Here is a 4,637-nt window from a genome sequence, read left to right as displayed (position 1 = left end):
TGTGCTCCAAGGTGCGGCGTGCACGAAGTCCGAGCCCGGTTTGCCCCGGGTGCGCACCTCGCGTGCACCTTCGCCGGGGTGAGCACCTTGGTGTGCAGACCTTGGTTGGGTTGCGCGCCCTGGTGCGCACCAAGGAGCGCTCTGAAGTGTGCTCCAAGGTGCGGCGTGCACGAAGTCGGAGCCCGGTTTGCCCCGGGTGTGCACCTCGGGTGCGCACCTCGCGTGCACCTTCGCTGCGGTGGGCACCTTGGCTGGGTTGCGCGCCTTGGTGGGCACCATGCAGTGCACGAAGTCGGAGCCCGGATTGCCCCGGGCGCGCACCTCCGCCAGGGTGGGCACCTTGGTGCGCACAACTTGCCTGGGCTGCGCACCAGGAAGGGCTCAAGATGGCACCCGCGTTCCGTTTTTTTCACTATCTTTCAGAACGGAAATTTTAAAATCTCGTTTTTTTTTGCCTTTTCTGGAAATTAGTGAAGGCAGCGCATCAAAGGTGCGCAACGCTGGTGCGAACCTGGGAGCGCTCCGATGTGTGCTCCAAGGTGCGGCGTGCACGAAGTCGGACCCCGGTTTGCCCCGGGTGCGCACCTCGCGTGCACCTTGGTGCGCACACCTTGGCTGGGTTGCGCGCCCTGGTGGGCACCATGGTGCGCACCAAGGAGCGCTCCGAAGTGTGCTCCAAGGTGCGGCGTGCACGAAGTCGGAGCCCGGTTTGCCCCGGGTGCGCACCTCGCGTGCACCTTCGCCGCGGTGGGCACCATGGCGTGCACGAAGTCGGAGCCCGGTTTGCCCCGGGTGCGCACCTCGCGTGCACCTTCGCCGGGGTGGGCACCTTGGTGTGCAGACCTTGGCTGGGTTGCGCGCCCTGGTGGGCACCATGGTGCGCACCAAGGAGCGCTCCGAAGTGTGCTCCAAGGTGCGGCCTGCACGAAGTCGGAGCCCGGTTTGCCCCGGGTGTGCACCTCGGGTGGGCACCTTGGTGCGCATGCCTTGCCTGGGCTGCGCACCAGGGCGGGCTCAAGATGGCACCCGCGTTCCTTTTTTTTCACTATCTTTCAAAACGGAAATTTTAAAATCTCATTTTTGTTTGCCTTTTTCTGGAAATTAGTGAAGGCAGCGCATCAAAGGTGCGCACCTCGCTGCCCACCACGGTGCGCAACGCCGGTGGGCACCCGGGAGTGCTTCGAAGTGTGCTCCAAGGTGCTGCGTGCACGTTGTCGGAGCCCGGTTTGCCCCGGGTGCGCACCTCGCGTGCACCTTCGTCGGGGTGGGCACCTTGGCTGGGTTTGCCCCGGCTGCGCTCCGAAGCGGGGTTATTGGAGCGCCGCCTCTTTTTTTGTCGGAGCGTTTGGTGGGGTTTCTCGCATTGGCTCTTCCGAGGCCCGGTTGCCACCCTGGCGCGCACGAAGTCGGAAGTAGGGTTAATTGCCCGGGTGCGCACCTTTGCCAGGGTGGGCACCTTACCTGGGCTGCGCACCAGGGCGGGCTCAAGATGGCACGCGCGTTCCGTTTTTTTCACTATCTTTCAAAACGGAAATTTTAAAATCTCCTTTTTTTTTTGCCTTTTCTGGAAATTAGTGAAGGCAGCGCATCAAAGGTGCGCACCTCGCTGCCCACCTTGGTGTGCTCTGAGGTGCGCACCCGGGAGCGCTACGAAGTGTGCTCCAAGGTGCGGCGTGCACGTTGTCGGAGCCCGGTTTGCCCCGGGTGCGCACCTCGCCTGCACCTTGGCCGGGGTGGGCACCTTGGCTGGGTTTGCCCAGGGTGCGCTCCGAAGCGGGGTTACTGGAGCGCCCCCTCTTTTTTTGTCAGAGCGTTTGGTGGGGTTTCTCGCATTGGCTCTTCCCAGGCCCGGTTGTTGGGTGCGCTCCCACCCTGGCGCGCGCGAAGTTGGAAGTTGGGTTAATTGCCCGGGCGCGCACCTTCGCCAGGGTGGGCACCTTGGTGCGCACACCTTGGCTGGGCTGCGCACCAGGGCGGGCTCAAGATGGCACCAGCATTCCCTTTTTCTCACTATCTTTCAAAACGGAAATTTTAAAATCTCGTTTTTTTTTTGCCTTTTATGGAAATTAGTGAAGGCATCGCATCAAAGGTGCGCACCTCGCTGCCCACCTTGGTGTGCTCCGAGGTGCCCACCACGGTGCGCAACGCCGGTGCGAACCCGGGAGCGCCCCGATGTGTGCTCCAAGGTGCGGCGTGCACGAAGTCGGACCCCGGTTTGCCCCGGGTGCGCACCTCGCGTGCACCTTGGTGCGCACACCTTGGCTGGGTTGCGCGGCCTGGTGGGCACCATGGTGCGCACCAAGGAGCGCTCCGAAGTGTGCTCCAAGGTGCGGCGTGCACGAAGTCGGAGCCCGGTTTGCCCCGGGTACGCACCTCGCGTGCACCTTCGCCGGGGTGGGCACCTCGGCTGGGTTGCGCGCCCTGGTGCGCACCAAGGAGCGCTCCGAAGTGTGCTCCAAGGTGCGGCGTGCACGAAGTCGGAGCCCGGTTTGCCCCGGGTGCGCACCTTCGCCGCGGTGCGCACCATGGCGTGCACGAAGTCGGAGCCCGGTTTGCCCCGGGTGCGCACCTCGCGTGCACCTTCGGCGGGGTTGCGCGCCCTGGTGGGCACCATGGTGCGCACCAAGGAGCGCTCCGAAGTGTGCTCCAAGGTGCGGCGTGCACGAAGTCGGAGCCCGGTTTGCCCCGGGTGCGCACCTCGCGTGCACCTTCGGCGGGGTTGCGCGCCCTGGTGGGCACCATGGTGCGCACCAAGGAGCGCTCCGAAGTGTGCTCCAAGGTGCGGCGTGCACGAAGTCGGAGCCCGGTTTGCCCCGGGTGCGCACCTCGCGTGCACCTTCGCCGCGGTGGGCACCATGGCGTGCACGAAGTCGGAGCCCGGTTTGCCCCGGGTGCGCACCTCGCGTGCACCTTCGCCGGGGTGGGCACCTCGGCTGGGTTGCGCGCCCTGGTGCGCACCAAGGAGCGCTCCGAAGTGTGCTCCAAGGTGCGGCGTGCACGAAGTCGGAGCCCGGTTTGCCCCGGGTGCGCACCTCGCGTGCACCTTCGCCAGGGTGGGCACCTCGGTGCGCACACCTTCTCAATGTTTTCTTGCCTTTTCTGGAAATTGGTGAAGGCAGCGCATCAAAGGTGCGCACCTCGGTGTGCTCCGAGGTGCGAACCCGAGAGCGCTCCGAGGTGCCCACGAAGTCGAAAGTCGGGTTAATTGCATTGTTTTCCCCGGGTGCGCTCCGAGGTGCGCAACATCGGCGCGCACCAAGGAGGGCTCCGAAGTGTGCTCCAAGGTGCGCACGATGGCGTGCACCTCTGGTGCGCACGATTCGGAGCTCGGTTTGACCGGGGTGCGCACACCTTGGCTGGGTTGCGCACCTTTTGTGCGCTCCAAGGTGCGCACGAAGTCGGAGCTCGGTTTGCCCCGGGTGCGCACCTTCGCCAGGGTGCGCACCTTGATGCGCACGCCTTGGCTGGGCTGCGCACCTTGGTGGGCGCCATGGTGCGCACCTTTCGTGCGCTCCAAGGTGCGCACGAAGTCGGAGCTCGGTTTGCCCCGGGTGCGCACCTTGGTGGGCGCCATGGTGCACTCCGAGGTGCCCAAGATTGGTGCGCACCAAGGAGCGCTCCGAAGTGCGCTCCAAGGTGCGCGCGAAGTCGAAAGTTGGGTTAATTGTCCGGTTTGCCTCGGGTGCGCACCTTGCGTGCACCTTCGCCAGGGTGGGCGCCTTGGTGCGCACACCTTGGCTGGGCTGCGCACACCTTGGCACCCGCGTTTCCTTCATTTTAAATTTTTTTTTTTTACAATCTCTCAAGTGGGAAATTCTATAATCTCAACTTTTTTTGCCTTTTCAGGAAACTTTTGAATGGAGCGCATCATTGGTGCGCTCCGAAGTGTGCTCCAAAGCTCTCTCCAGCTGCGTGCACCTGCCCCGGCCGCGCACCCGGCCCCGCCCAGCTTCGCTCACCTGTCCCGGGCGTCTGGTGCGGAACCTTAGAGTAAGAAACATCACCGTGCACCTTGGCCAACGTGCGCGACTCGACCGAGCGCGCACTGGCCGAGGTGCACACCGATTTCACCTGGGTGCGCGCGCAGCACCTCGGGCGCACCGGGGTGCGCGCACAACGCCCGGGTTGCACCGTGGCCTGTGTGCTCGGGGTGCCTCGGGTGCGCGCTCGGTGTCGCCCCCCGCGCGCGCGGTAGTGCGGGCAGCGCACCCCGGCCCGGCCCGGCCCCGACGAGAACGCAAACGGGCAAAAGGTTTATTCAAATAGCATTGCGACGCCCGGCGAAAAACTAAAAAAGGGTGCAACACCGGGACTTCCCGGGAGGTCACCCATCCCAGTACTACTCCGGCCCAAGCGCGCTTAACTGCGGAGTTCTGATGGGATCCGGTGCACTAATGCTGGTATGATCGCACCCGTTATGAGCTTGTCGCAGTGTGTACTTAGCAAACCGCGACCCACGTGCGAATCCACCCCGGCCACCCACCCCCGTCGAGGTGCACACCCTCCCTCGCGAAGTGCGCCCCGTTCGCCAAGTGTGAGCCCTGCCCGGGTGCGCGCACCTTGCTAGGGCGTCGGGTGTGCACCCGGCCCGGCCTACGTGCGTGCACCTGGAGGGGGCGTCGTGTGCGTGCAGTGTC

General features: G+C 64.6%; 1 non-coding gene across 1 annotated transcript; it reads right to left on the bottom strand.

Annotated features, from left to right (window-relative positions):
- Positions 1–4,295: 4,295 nt before the first annotated feature.
- LOC131861356 (5S ribosomal RNA) lies at positions 4,296–4,414 on the bottom strand. Its single transcript, XR_009360431.1, has one exon. It is a non-coding gene; the product is annotated as a 5S ribosomal RNA (ribosomal RNA).
- Positions 4,415–4,637: the final 223 nt, after the last annotated feature.

The sequence above is a fragment of the Cryptomeria japonica genome, unplaced genomic scaffold (assembly GCF_030272615.1).
Source record: "Cryptomeria japonica unplaced genomic scaffold, Sugi_1.0 HiC_scaffold_24, whole genome shotgun sequence".
Taxonomy (NCBI): domain Eukaryota; kingdom Viridiplantae; phylum Streptophyta; class Pinopsida; order Cupressales; family Cupressaceae; genus Cryptomeria; species Cryptomeria japonica.
Note: the sequence above shows the minus strand (reverse complement) of the source record. Positions and strands in the feature narration are given on the sequence as shown.